We start from the raw sequence: 15,088 nt of genomic DNA, 5'->3' as shown, positions 1-15,088 counted from the left end.
TGGTTGGTCCGGTGTCAGAATAATGTGACTGGGTGAGACATGAAGTCTGTGCTGCGACTTCTGTCTTGTGTGTGGCGCACGTTATATGTCAAAGCAGCACCGCCCTGATATGGCCCTTCGTGGTCGGCTGGGCGTTAAGCAAACAAACAAACAAACAAACAAATAACATATTTTCCCCGACACACACACACACACACACACACACACACACACACACACACACACACACACACACACACACACACACGATGAAGATGAATTGGTTTACAAAAAAACTTCTTAATGACTTTTAATGACTCCCCCTATATATCTCTCTCTCTCTCTCTCTCTCTCTCTCTCTCTCTCTCTCTCTCTCTCTTCTTCTTCTTTTCTTCTTGGTCTTCTTGTTCTTGTTCTTCTTCTTCTTCTTCTTCTTCTTCTTCTTCTTCTTCTTCTTCTTCTTCTTCTTCATCTTCTTCTCTCTTTTTCCAACAACTGGCATTGCCCGTGTATCGCGAGACCGCAACACTGAACAAGATATTTGCATGTTATCTACATTCGCGAAGGTCAACTTTGAGCAGCTCCAGACGGTCGTTGCGTAGCCGAACTGGCTCGGTCCGTGTTACGCTCATTTCTGTTCTCAAGCAAGGCAAGAAGTTTGGCCTCCTTGCGTTTCTGCCTCTTCTCTCTGTATAGGTTGAAGGTGTAAAGGAAGGGGTTGAGCGCCGAGTTGAGCGGCAGCACGAAGATCGCCATGGCGACGCTGACCTCGCTGGCGATGGGTACGCCCCTAACTGCCAGCAAGCCCAGCAGACCAATGGGACCCCAGCACAGAAGGTCTGTCACGGCGATGGTAATGAGGCGGCGCGCGATGGTTTTGTCTCGCGCACTGCGGCTGCTGTCAACGCTCTTCATCTGGTTGCTGTGGACAGACAGGTAGATCATAGCTTGACCGGCAGCGATCAGCACGAACAGCACGAAGTTGAGCAGCACCATGACGTAGAATGCGTACAGCTGGCCGGGAAACGCCTTGCGGGTGACAGGTAGCGGGATGCAGATGCCTGACTGGCTGTAGAAGCGCCAGAAGCTCTGGGACGGCAGCAGCGGGACCGCGGACAGAGCGGCGCCGGTCAGCCAAGCGAGGAGGCAGGCCAGCAAAGCGGAACGGCCGTGGAACCTGACGCGGGAGAAAGGGAAGCGGAGCACGAGGAAGCGGTCGAGCGTGATGAGGCAGATGAGGAAGGTGGACACCTCACACGACAGCAGAGAGATGAAGCCGGCCGCTGCACACACCGCGCTGTGGCGCCACCTGGTGTCCTCCCACAGATACTGACCGCGGTACACCCGGTCCGCCACCCCGATCATCACCAGGTACACGCCCATCAGCAAGTCCGACACACACAGGTTGAGCACGAACAGCTCAAAGGCCGACTTGCTGCTCGTGCGCGTGACAAGGACACGGATAACGACGCTGCCCAGGTTGCCCACCACTGCCAGTGTGGCGGAGACAGCCAAGGCCACCACGTAAGCGTCAGAGCGCAAGAGGTCGTCGCAGGAAGATATCTCATCGAATGGGGCGCGGCAGTTTTCCGGCTTGAAGCCAGGAGGCAGCATGATGGGGCAGCACAACTTGTAGTCGTCGGAGCGCACAGCCTCCAGATTGCTCCACTGTCGCAGGAGCTCTCTCGGGTAGGATGTCAAGAGGCAGCCTTCAAGGTCCAGTACCCGTAACGACCTAAACGTCATGTTGTTTCCCTCCTTTATGACCTCCAGACCACAGCCTGAAAGATTCAACATCTTGAGGTTTGTGAAAGGCGCCAGATTGGTTAAATCGATCTCGTCCATGGGCACCTGGTGTAGATCCAAACGTAATAGTGTTGGCACGACTTGATGTGTGTCTTGTCCTGCCGCACTGAAGACGGATTGCAAGGGGTTTCTGGCTAATGTCAAGACTCGCAGGTTCCCCAAAAGCAGTAAATCGTTGACACTGATCGCAGGCAGGAGGTTGTCGCTGAGGTCGAGTGTGTGCAGGTTGGGCAACGACACTGTGTGCAGCCGCGACACACGGCAGTCAGCGAGGCTCAGGTATATTAACATGGTGTTGTCACGCAAGTCTCGCAGCTGCGTACCAGACCCTCCGGCATTCAGGTATCGAATACGGGTTTGGTTGGAGATATGGAAAGACGCGTGACACACAAAGGTCAAGCCTACGCACGTGCAGCCTTGGGGGCAGGTCAGGTGACAGAACCACTCGTCATCCAACTGCGGGCACAGGGCCTTACCGTTGCACACCTCTGACGGCGGGACGCACTGCGGACTCCCCCTGCACCGGTAGTAACCAGGACAGGTGTAGGTGTCGCATCCCGTCTCGTCCTCCTTGGCCGGGCAGTCAAACACCCCGTTACACCTGGTGAAGGCCGGTAGACACAGTCCTCTGTCCGCACACCGGTACAGGTCGTCAGGGCAGTCAGTGCTGTTGTCGGGCAGCGGCTCTCCTCCCCGAGGAAGGAACACGTCCCTGACGACCACGTGCCCAGGAGGCAGTTTGACAGCTGACCCAGTGTACCAGGCGCCTGCTCCGCTGGCGGCGTAACACCCTATCTCGTCGAATAGGTCCAGGCAGTTGGTTTTGTTGTCGCACGCGACCTCGTAGGAGTGGCACTGGCAATGCAAAAAAGTCACCATTTACTTTTGGAGGTAACCAAACATGCACCCTTTTGATTTTGTTGTACTTTGAGGTGTGTGACTGACAGGGCTGGACCCAGTGTAATAGCGGGAGGGGCTTCCAAAACGGGGCATGTAACAGGGACTGGCTAGGCCGGCGGGGGTGGGGGGGGGGTTCCTTGCTGTCCCAGGTGCTGTTGAAAGGGGCATTTTGGGGCTCTCGTTGAAAAAATATATACATATGTCAGTTACACGGGAATATGGGGGAGGGGGGAGGTACCGAAACCTAGGAATTCTGAAATTCTGCCCTCAGTTAATCATCAAACAAATTTAACTTTAAACTGAAGCAACATTTTAAAATATTGTTGGTAATTTTTCTTTTTCTGTAGTGTTGCTGACTTTTTAGGATCAGGTAAGCTGGGTATGCTTATACATGTTGTGCTCTCTCTCCCTCTCTATCTCTCTTTTGATTTGATTGTGTGTTTTTTTTAAATCTCGAACCCTAAAACTAAGCAGACTGGGTATGACGTTTACAACATAACCAAGGGTCATATATATATATGTGAGTAACAATCTAGGTTTGTGGATGTTGTTGCCTTTGGGATTTTCATGGACTTTGTTGGCAAAATTGTGAAAGTATGTGATGAAAAAAGTATAATCATCACCGCCCGGACAAAACCTTTACAGACTTTACAACAAAATAACAGTATATTTGTACAGGAAAACAGCGCAAGAGTAAGACATTTAAAACAATGTATTTACACTGTACTTGCCAGGGGCGGATTAGGGGGGGGGGGTTACAGGGGTTCCGGAAAAAAAAGAAGATTTAATACTAACTTTAAAAGAAATAATGAGTGACACCAGTTGATCATGTTTAAAATCAAGGATAAGCCATAAATTGTTCATAAAATAGCTAAAACTCTTCAGCTTCAGGGGGGCTTCGCCCCCCAGAACCCCCAACGGGGTCTTGCCCCTGGACCCCAGGTTGTAACCCCCCCCCCACCCCCCTCTGGCTTAACTGCTCCGCCCCTGCTTGCCACTAGAAGCAATCAACCAACAAACCTCTTTGTTGTTGCATTCAAAGTGCGTGTCAAAGTTGCAAGGAGGAAAAACGCAGAACGACTCGTCGCTTCCGTCTTCGCAATCCTGCCGATGGTCACACACTAACGTGAAAGGCACGTGCTGCAAAGCGTTTGCACAGTCAAACGTCATCGGTGCTGACGTCACATTCTCTATGCAAGTGGAACTTTTGTCACAGATTGTGGAGTCAGCCCTGAACGTCGCGTGGCTCTCGTTACATACGACAGAGGGATAAGTTCCGTCGCAAACTCGCACAACAGAGCGGGGTGTAGTTTGATTGTGCCCACAAACAGTCGAGTTGACGTCACATGTTCTGACTGTAATGACGTCATTTCTGTCAAAACACTGGCTCTGCATGTCGTTGCTTAGGACGGCGTGGACGAGATGACCAGTGGGACAGACGACATGAGGCACGGCGACAGAGGGCGACAAGACTGAGGGTGTGGCTTCCACAACACTCACTGGGGAGGGCGTGGCCTGTTCGAGAAAAACACTCGGGGGCGTGGCTTGTAGACGGTGATTTGCCGAGGGCGTGGCTTGTAGGCCGAGATCTGTCGAGGGTGTGGCTTCTTGTAGATGAGCTGCTAAGGGCACAGCATGTAAGCGGTGATCTGATGTGGGCGTGGCCTGCATGAGTTTATCTGACGGGGGCTTTGCTCTTTGGAGATGATCATCTAAGGGCTTGGTTTCTTCTTCACCAGATTGTTCTGAGACAAGTTGCACCGTCCCGACGTTATCATTCATCACGTGTGTGCGGCGTTCGTCAGCTCTGATGTGCGGCGTCTCACACAAGTAGTAACAAGAGTGGTTGGCGCAAACCCGAACAATGTTTCCGTACATTTCCCCTTCGATGTCAAGGATGGACTGCTTGTCGTTGTTCTTCGATTGATCTGGCGGTTCTCTATTTTGTTGCATGATGCCGTAGGAGAGAACAGCGTGTATTTCCCAATCGCCTCCATAGGATGTGACATTATAAGCCACTGTGTCGTCCACGTACTGTAGTGCAAGCGTGTAGCTGCAAAGGACGGGAAATTAATCACGAAATTAATTACAAAATCAATCAACAGATAAAGAAACACAATGAATCTAATAGTGAACGCAGAAAATCAATCAATCAATCGATCGACCAATCAACAGATGAAGAAACAAATTACATATTGAGCGCAGGACATCTTTTTATCTTACAGACAAGACTGTGTGTATTCAACAAGAGCTTTCTATTTAGTAAGAAATGCATTAAACGATCATTGTTATGAATAGTAAGAAGAGCAAATGCTCGCTCGTACGACCTACATTCCATCATACGTTATCATACGTCCTCCCTCCAGAGAAAATGTCCTGCCGGATCGCTACCGACTCAAATTTACGGAGTCAACCAAACCAATATGACAAATAACATTTTTGTTTATGTGGGGTCTGATAGAACTGCCGAAAGATCTCCTGTTTTGGGGGACTCTAAAATTCCGCTGAAGAGGTACTTGGAACCCCCTTAGAATTATAATTGGGGGTCCCGGTGTAATACGAGAATATTGCTCCCACCAGATTTTTACTCCGGAGTAAAAATTTCGTACGAAAATGTTACTCTCTTTACGAAAAAAGTACTCCCCCAATACACGAGAAAATTACTCCCCACGATAGGTGAGTTTCGAGTTAACATTTCACACAAAAATGTTACTCCCTTGACGAATAAATAACGAATAAATTACTTCACCCTAACACGTGCAATTTAACTTCCCATGCCAGGCGTACGAAATGTGTACTCCCTTGTCCCTTGTAAGTCTTGGTGATGGAAGGGGTGGAGGGAGGGTAGCGCGACATTCGTTTGCGCGAGATCACATATTGGCATTATCCCTTCGCCCGTATCCCATTTTCGCGTAGGAGATTTTTACTGGAAGTAAAAAAAATGGGGAGTAAACATTTCGTGGAGGGAGTAAATTTTTCGTGCCTTGGGAAGTTCTTTTCTCGTGCGAAAGGTGTACTCGGAGTAAACATTTCGTACGAAATGTTTACTCCGGAGTGGATTTTTTGTGGACTAAAAATTTCGTGTTACACCGGGACCTTCTGGCTAAAGCGTCGGTGGGGAGCATTGGAATGTCTATCCCGATGAGAACCACTTGTTAAATCACAGTCCGAGGAGCGACAACACTCTCCTCCCTTCTGCAAAAGTTGAGTACAAGGCTTTCACAGTGCAAGTCAAGTCAACCTGATTTGTACACGATTATTTTTTAACAAGATTAAAAGTCTAAATCTAAACAACAAAGTGACTGTTGGTTAGACGAACTAAGTTAAAAAAAAATTAAAAAGAAGATTTCTGTACTCACCAATACAAGGACAGCACAATACAATACTACATCAAATGTCACAATACAATACTACATCAAATGTCACAATACAATACTACATCAAATGTCACAATACAATACTACATCAAATGTCACAATACAATACTACATCAAATGTTCGCTTTTAGAAGCATCTTCGGGACTAACAAACAAACACAAAGGTAAAACAAAAAGCAAAAGAAGATTTAAAGTAGAAAATGTGAACAGGTATGAGCATGTTAGAACCTTCGTATTTGTACTATAAAGACTTAAGTACAAACAGTTTCAAACACCAACAATAACACGTAAACTGAGAAGGGAAACAAAATTGAGTCGGTCCCAAATTGCCAAATAGGTCGGAAAGACCTAAAAAAACCCAAAGGAAACTAGATTTACCCGGTCCCAAAATTAATAGCCAAATAGGTCCAAGAGATATAAAAACACAAAAAAACACACACAAGGGAATCAAAATGGAATCGGTCCCAAATTGCCAAATAGGTCGGAGAGACCTACTAAAAACAAAGGAAACTAAATTTAATCAGTCCCAAATAGGCAAATAGGTCCCAGAGATAAAAACAAAGGAAACTAAATTTAATCAGTCCCAAATAGCCAAATAGGTAGAAAAGAGGAAAAAACCAACAAGCAATCAACCAAACCTTAAAACAAGACAAATATTAAGTTGTCCTTACTTGAAAATGTCCAACCAACCTCAAAACAAGACAAATGTTTAGTTGCAGGTCCTTATTTGAAAATGTCCAACCAACCTCAAAACAAGACAAATGTTTAGTTGCAGGTCTTTACTTGAAAATGTTGAACCAACCTCAAAACAAGACAAATGTTTAGTTGCAGGTCCTTACTTAAAAATGTCGAACCAACCTCAAAACAAGACAAATGTTTAGTTGCAAGTCCTTACTTAAAAATGTCGAACCAACCTCAAAACAAGACAAATGTTAAGTTGCATGTTCTTACTTGAAAATGTCGAACCAACCTCAAAACAAGACAAATGTTAAGTTGCAGGTCCTTACTTAAAAATGTCGGTGTTTTGCAGTCTGACCCCCACGATGATAATGTAGCCTGCCCTGGTCAGCCAGCCCAGACGCAGGGTGTCGGTCAGGTAGTCCAGCGAGCCAGGGTCTTTGAAGGTAGCCAGCATTCCTCCCGAGTTGTGGCACCTGGCGTTCGCTTGATGCCAGGTGATGCCCACCATGGATCTGTGTAGAGGTTAACCCGCAGTGTCAGTGTACATCTACAATATGGAACGAATCTTTTTTGAACATCAAAAGTTGACTGCAAATCATAATTATTTGCTTGACACTTGTGGAAGCATACTATGGGGAAGAGGGCTTTTAACTTCTTTCCTCTCTCGTTGAGCAGCAAACAAACAACAACAAAACCGCTATGTAGGGCTTTGTCTGAGGGTGTGTGTGGTGGGGGGTCCTGGGTTTCAGAAGCCCTACCCCCCCCACACACACACACACACACATACAAACTTACCCATCAAATATACTTTCTTTCTCAAATAGAGACACAAAATACCCCTTTCAAATGCTAAATTTGAACAGCATCCGGGGGCTTGCCCAATTATCAGGCTTGAAGATTGTCCCGAGTATTGTCACCTGGAAATTGACCCCATACCTGTGCAGGGAGTAGCACTTGCCCCAAGTATTGTCACCTGGAGATTGACCCAATACCTGTGCAGGGAGTAGCACTTGCCCCAAGTAGTGTCACCTGGAGATTGACCCAATACCTGTGCAGGGAGTAGCACTTGCCCCAAGTATTGTCACCTGGAGATTGACCCAATACCTGTGCAGGGAGTAGCACTTGTCTTTGAAGACAATGCTGTGGTCACCACAGGCCGTGTATGGACAGTCCCTCTCGTCCTCCCCTCCTTCACACTCCGTAACAAGGTTGCAGCGAAGGTGGTCACTGAACTCAGGCCAGTGGTCAGCGGAGCAGTTCCAACGGCCGCTGGCCAGTCTCTGTGGCTGCTGGTCATTCTGAAATGGACGGCGTGATTCTAATTTCATTCAACTTATGATATCACCTTTTAGCTCTCTCTCTCTCTCTCTCTCTCTCTCTCTCTCTCTCTCATTCTCTCTCTCTCTCTCTCTCTCTCACTTTCTCTATCACCCCCTCTCTCTCTCCATATCTAAGTTTACAATTATAGTCTGTATATGTTCAAATGACAGTTTGGAAGATATTATATAGGCTAAGCCTAAAACCTTTATCCCTTTGTAAAAAAGTTTTCTGATATCTCTCTCTCTCTCTCTCTCTCTCTCTCTCTCTCTCTCTCTCTCTCTCTCTCTCTCTCTCTCTCTCTCTCTCTCTCTCTCTCTCTCTCTCTCTCTCTCTCTTTCTTTCTTCATTTTCATCTATATAAAATAATAATGAAATATTATGAAAGTTCAGTGTTAAAGTTATCAATTGTTCGTTATATTTCGTAATCGTGAATGTGTCCATAAGCAGTCAGCTTGTTATAGTTCTGTGTGTTGATTTTGTTTCCGAAACGTGTGTACGAAGAACATGAATAAAACACGCTTAAACCAGAGTGATCATACTAAAATGGACGGGGTGATTGTAATTTCATTCAACTTATGGCAGCACCTTAGCACCTAAAGTGATAAATGCAAAGATCATACTGAAATGGACGGCGTGATTGTAATTTCATTCAACTTATGACAACTCCTTAGTACTTAAAGTGATGAATGCAAAGATCATACTGAAATGGACGGGGTGATTGTAATTTCATTCAACTTATGGCAGCACCTTAGCACCTAAAGTGATGAATGCAAAGATTATACTAAAATGGACGGGGTGATTGTAATTTCACCCACCTTATGGCATCACTGTAAATGCAAAGATCATACTGAAATGGACGGCGTGATTGTAATTTCACCCACCTTATGGCATCACTTTAAATGCAAAGATCATACTGAATTGGACGGGGTGATTGTGATTTCATCAAACTTACGACAGCACCTTTGCCCCTACACTGATGAATGCAAAGATCATACTGAAATGGACGGGGTGATTGTGATTTCATCAAACTTACGACAGCACCTTTGCCCCTAAAGTGATGAATGCAAAGATCATACTGAAATGGACGGGGTGATTGTGATTTCATCAAACTTACGACAGCACCTTTGCCCCTACACTGATGAATGCAAAGATCATACTGAAATGGACGGGGTGATTGTGATTTCATCAAACTTACGACAGCACCTTTGCCCCTAAAGTGATGAATGCAAAGATCATACTGAAATGGACGGGGTGATTGTGATTTCATCAAACTTACGACAGCACCTTTGCCCCTAAAGTGATGAATGCAAAGATCATACTGAAATGGACGGGGTGATTGTGATTTCATCAAACTTACGACAGCACCTTTACCCCTACACTGATGAATGCAAAGATCATACTGAAATGGACGGGGTGATTGTGATTTCATCAAACTTACGACAGCACCTTTGCCCCTAAAGTGATGAATGCAAAGATCATACTGAAATGGACGGGGTGATTGTGATTTCATCAAACTTACGACAGCACCTTTGCCCCTAAAGTGATACAATGTATCCCTCATTTTAAGAAAATCAGGTCTTAAAAAGGAGGGAGTCCAAAACTGGGGGTAATTTTACAGTGGTTATCAACTGAAAATCTGAGAGAACAGAGTCTTAAATTGGGAGGGGGGAGGGGTTCCAATGTTAGCCTAATTGCAAAAATCGAAGTGGTTATCATCACCAATAATTTTGCGAATATAAGCGTTTTTTTGAGATCGTGCCCCATTGTTTTTCCTTGTTTTGCTGCATCATGTTCACGGTGATTTGCAGACAGGAAGACCCCCCCACACACACACACACACACACAGATTAACACACACACACACACACACAGAGATTAAAGCACACACATACACACACACCCACACACATATTAAAACATACACACACACACATCCACACACACACACATCCACACACATAATCACACACACACACACACATAATCACCCCACCCCTTCAAACACACACACACACACACACACACACACACACACACACACACACACACACACACACACACACACACACACACACACACTCTCTCACACATCCAATAAAACAAAGAAGAAGACAGCTGCATAGTAACGCCACGAGACACCCACCGTATGAAAGGAGAAGAGGAGGCGGAAGCCGGCTCCACGCAACATACCGGGAAGAGCAGGCCGATGAATATACGTCTTCCACACTCGGCGTATCTTCCCCCGCGCGTCCTGCCCCTCCAGCCTCTTGTTTCTGAAGTGAACGAACAGGTCCGAGCTGTGCACAATGCGAGGCGTGGGGAACTCGGATTTCAAACCGTCTACTGTCCATACCTTGTCTAGTTGAGCGCCCTGGCGGACATCCAGTAAGTGCTCGTAGTACCTGTGAAGGGGCCAGACTCCAGTCAAGTCACAGGGCCGGATCTGGGGGAGGGGGTTCCTGGGTTCCGGAACCCCCCCACCCCCCCCGGCCATCCAATGTACCTCTCAGAGAAAAAAAAGTGGACTTTTTAAGCTCTTCCCCCAACTCCCTCAGTTTATTTGGTCTTCTAAAACTATTTCAAATTATGAACAACATCAAGTCGACAACGGCCTGCCCTCCCCGTTATAAGTCCATCATCATAGTAATATTCAAAGTAAAGAGTCCTGTCAGACTTATTTACTAGGCATATATGTCTTTGGGATTATTCCACTGAACCACTATGGTAAATGAATATATGAAGTATTTTGTTACTGTTGAAAATGTGTAATTTTGATTCCCAATTGCAAGGAAAGACCAAAAAATGACCTCACAAATGCAAAATTTTCTCGGCTTCTGGGAGCCTTTGCCCCCCAGACCCCCCAGCGGGGCGTTGCCCCTGCACCCCACCGGGGCCTAGGCGGCCCCTGGACCCCTGCCTTCAGTTGGAACCCCCCCCCCCCCTCAAACGAACTTGGTCCGGCCCTGAGTCAACTTTTTTTTAATTGTAGAGACACTCTTAGAGTGTATGGATATAAAATTAAAAAACGAAAATCATCATCGTCATCATCATCATCATCATCATCATCATCATCATCATCATCATCATCATATCATCAACAACAACAACAGTTGTTCAATAATTCAACTAAGGAGAAATAATGGGTGTTGTGAATTTTTGCTTTCAATTTTTGAAACACATCAGTAGTGTTCCAATAAAAAAAATTGTGTTTCACAAAAAGCAGGGTACAGGTCTATACCAAGAAAAATGGTGTCTATTTTATAAGAACGTTTAACATAATTATTGCAAAACAGGGAAACTGATTTGGTGGAGAATATGTTTAAAATGGCAAAATAAAAATATGCTTTTTCGGGATACAGAGCCAAAATTTCACATTCAGTTATTTTTAGAATTGTAGATTGCCCTCAAATCTCACATTTCTGTACTCCAATACAAGACTTAATTATCACATAGATAGTGAGGTAAAAAAGACAGTCTGTTGTCACAACTAATAACACACGAACGAAAATGTAAATTGATAAATACTGAACTCACGTGGGAATGATACACAGAATACAGAATACAGAATACAGAATCTTTAATTGACCAAGGTTGGGAATTTGTGATGACATTGCGGTTAAGAAACATTTCAATCCAGCCATATACACCAACACACGCATCATTTATACAAACTGATCAACAACATTAATTTAAAAACAACAATGATGATAACATTACAAACAATTGCAAAGTTTCGACAACTGGGGCCTTCATTGGGCACACAAAAATCAGAACACAAAGAAGAAGACAGACGACAGAACACAAAGAAGAAGACAGGCGACAGAACACAAAGAAGACAGACGACAGAACACAAAGAAGACAGACGACAGAACACAAAGAAGAAGACAGACGAGAGAACACAAAGAAGACAGGCGACAGAAGACAAAGGAGACAGACGACAGAACACAGACGACAGAACACAAAGAAGAAGACAGGCGACAGAACACAAAGAAGACAGACGACAGAACACAAAGAAGAAGACAGACGACAGAACACAAAGAAGACAGACGACAGAACACAAAGAAGACAGACAGGCGACAGAACACAAAGAAGAAGACAGACGACAGAACACAAAGAAGAAGACAGACGACAGAACACAAAGAAGACAGACGACAGAACACAAAGAAGAAGACAGACGACAGAACACAAAGAAGACAGACGACAGAACACAAAGAAGAAGACAGGCGACAGAACACAAAGGAGACAGACAACAGAACACAAAGAAGAAGACAGACGACAGAACACAAAGAAGAAGACAGACGACAGAACACAAAGAAGAAGACAGCCGACAGAACACAAAGAAGACAGGCGACAGAACACAAAGAAGAAGACAGACGACAGAACACAAAGAAGACAGGCGACAGAACACAAAGAAGACAGACGACAGAACACAAAGAAGAAGACAGACGACAGAACACAAAGAAGACAGGCGACAGAACACAAAGAAGACAGACGACAGAACACAAAGAAGAAGACAGACGACAGAACACAAAGAATAAGACAGACGACAGAACACAAAGAAGACAGGCGACAGAACACAAAGAAGAAGACAGACGACAGAACACAAAGAAGACAGACGACAGAACACAAAGAAGAAAGACGACAGAACACAAAGAAGAAGACAGACGACAGAACACAAAGAAGAAGACAGACGACAGAACACAAATAAGATGACAGACGACAGAACACAAAGAAGAAGACAGACGACAGAACACAAAGAAGACAGACGACAGAACACAAAGAAGACAGACGACAGAACACAAAGAAGACAGACGACAGAACACAAAGAAGAAGACAGACGACAGAACACAAAGAAGAAGACAGACGACAGAACACAAAGAAGACAGACGACAGAACACAAAGAAGACAGACGACAGAACACAAAGAAGAAGACAGACGACAGAACACAAAGAAGAAGACAGACGACAGAACACAAAGAAGAAGTCAGACGACAGAACACAAAGAAGAAGACAGACGACAAAACACAAAGAAGAAGACAGACGACAAAACACAAAGAAGAAGACAGACGACAGAACACAAAGAAGAAGACGACAGAACACAAAGAAGAAGACAGACGACAGAACACAAAGAAGAAGACAGACGACAGAACACAAAGAAGAAGACAGACGACAGAACACAAAGAAGACAGACGACAGAACACAAAGAAGAAGACAGACGACAGAACACAAAGAAGAAGACAGACGACAGAACACAAAGAAGACAGACGACAGAACACAAAGAAGACAGACGACAGAACACAAAGAAGGAGACAGACGACAGAACACAAAGAAGAAGACAGACGACAGAACACAAAGAAGACAGACGACAGAACACAAAGAAGACAGACGACAGAACACAAAGAAGACAGACGACAGAACACAAAGAAGACAGACGACAGAACACAAAGAAGACAGACGACAGAACACAAAGAAGAAGACAGACGACAGAACACAAAGAAGAAGACAGACGACAGAACACAAAGAAGACAGACGACAGAACACAAAGAAGACAGGCGACAGAACACAAAGAAGAAGACAGACGACAGAACACAAAGAAGACAGACGACAGAACACAAAGAAGACAGACGACAGAACACAAAGAAGACAGACGACAAAACACAAAGAAGAAGACAGACGACAGAATACAAAGAAGACAGACGACAGAACACAAAGAAGACAGACGACAGAACACAAAGAAGACAGACGACAGAACACAAAGAAGACAGACGACAGAACACAAAGAAGAAGACAGACGACAGAATACAAAGAAGACAGACGACAGAACACAAAGAAGACAGACGACAGAACACAAAGAAGACAGACGACAGAACACAAAGAAGACAGACGACAGAACACAAAGAAGAAGACAGACGACAGAACACAAAGAAGACAGACGACAGAACACAAAGAAGACAGACCACAAAGAAGACAGACGACAGAACACAAAGAAGACAGGCGACAGAACACAAAGAAGACAGACGACAGAACACAAAGATGACAGACGACAGAACACAAAGAAGACAGACGACAGAACACAAAGAAGACAGACGACAGAACACAAAGAAGACAGGCGACAGAACACAAAGAAGACAGACGACAGAACACAAAGAAGACAGACGACAGAACACAAAGAAGACAGACGACAGAACACAAAGAAGACAGACGACAGAACACAAAGAAGACAGACGACAGAACACAAAGAAGACAGACGACAGAACACAAAGAAGACAGACGACAGAACACAAAGAAGACAGACGACAGAACACAAAGAAGACAGACGACAGAACACAAAGAAGACAGACGACAGAACACAAAGAAGAAAGACGACAGAACACAAAGAAGAAGACAGACGACAGAACACAAAGAAGACAGACGACAGAACACAAAGAAGACAGACGACAGAACACAAAGAAGAAGACAGACGACAGAACACAAAGAAGACAGACGACAGAACACAAAGAAGACAGACGACAAAACACAAAGAAGAAGACAGACGACAGAACACACAGAAGAAGACAGACGACAGAACACAAAGAAGACAGACAACAGAGCACAAAGAAGACAGACGACAGAACACAAAGAAGAAGACAGACGACAGAACACACAGAAGACAGGCGACAGAACACAAAGAAGACAGACGACAGAACACAAAGAAGACAGACGACAGAACACAAAGAAGAAGACAGACAACAAAACACAAAGAAGACAGACGACAGCACACAAAGGAGAAGACAGACGACAGAACACAAAGACGGAGACAGACGACAGAACACAAAGACGGAGACAGACGACAGAACACAAAGAAGAAGACAGACGACAGAACACAAAGAAGAAGACAGACAACAAAACACAAAAAGAAGACAGACGACAAAACACAAAGATGACAGACGACAGAAAACAAAGAAGAAGACAGACGACAGAACACAAATAAGACAGACGACAGAACACAAAGAAGAAGACAGACGACAGAACACAAAGAAGACAGAC

This window comes from Littorina saxatilis, linkage group LG3 (assembly GCF_037325665.1).
Source record: "Littorina saxatilis isolate snail1 linkage group LG3, US_GU_Lsax_2.0, whole genome shotgun sequence".
Lineage (NCBI taxonomy): Eukaryota > Metazoa > Mollusca > Gastropoda > Littorinimorpha > Littorinidae > Littorina > Littorina saxatilis.
The sequence above is the reverse complement of the archived record's forward strand: the minus strand, read 5'-3'. Positions refer to the sequence as shown.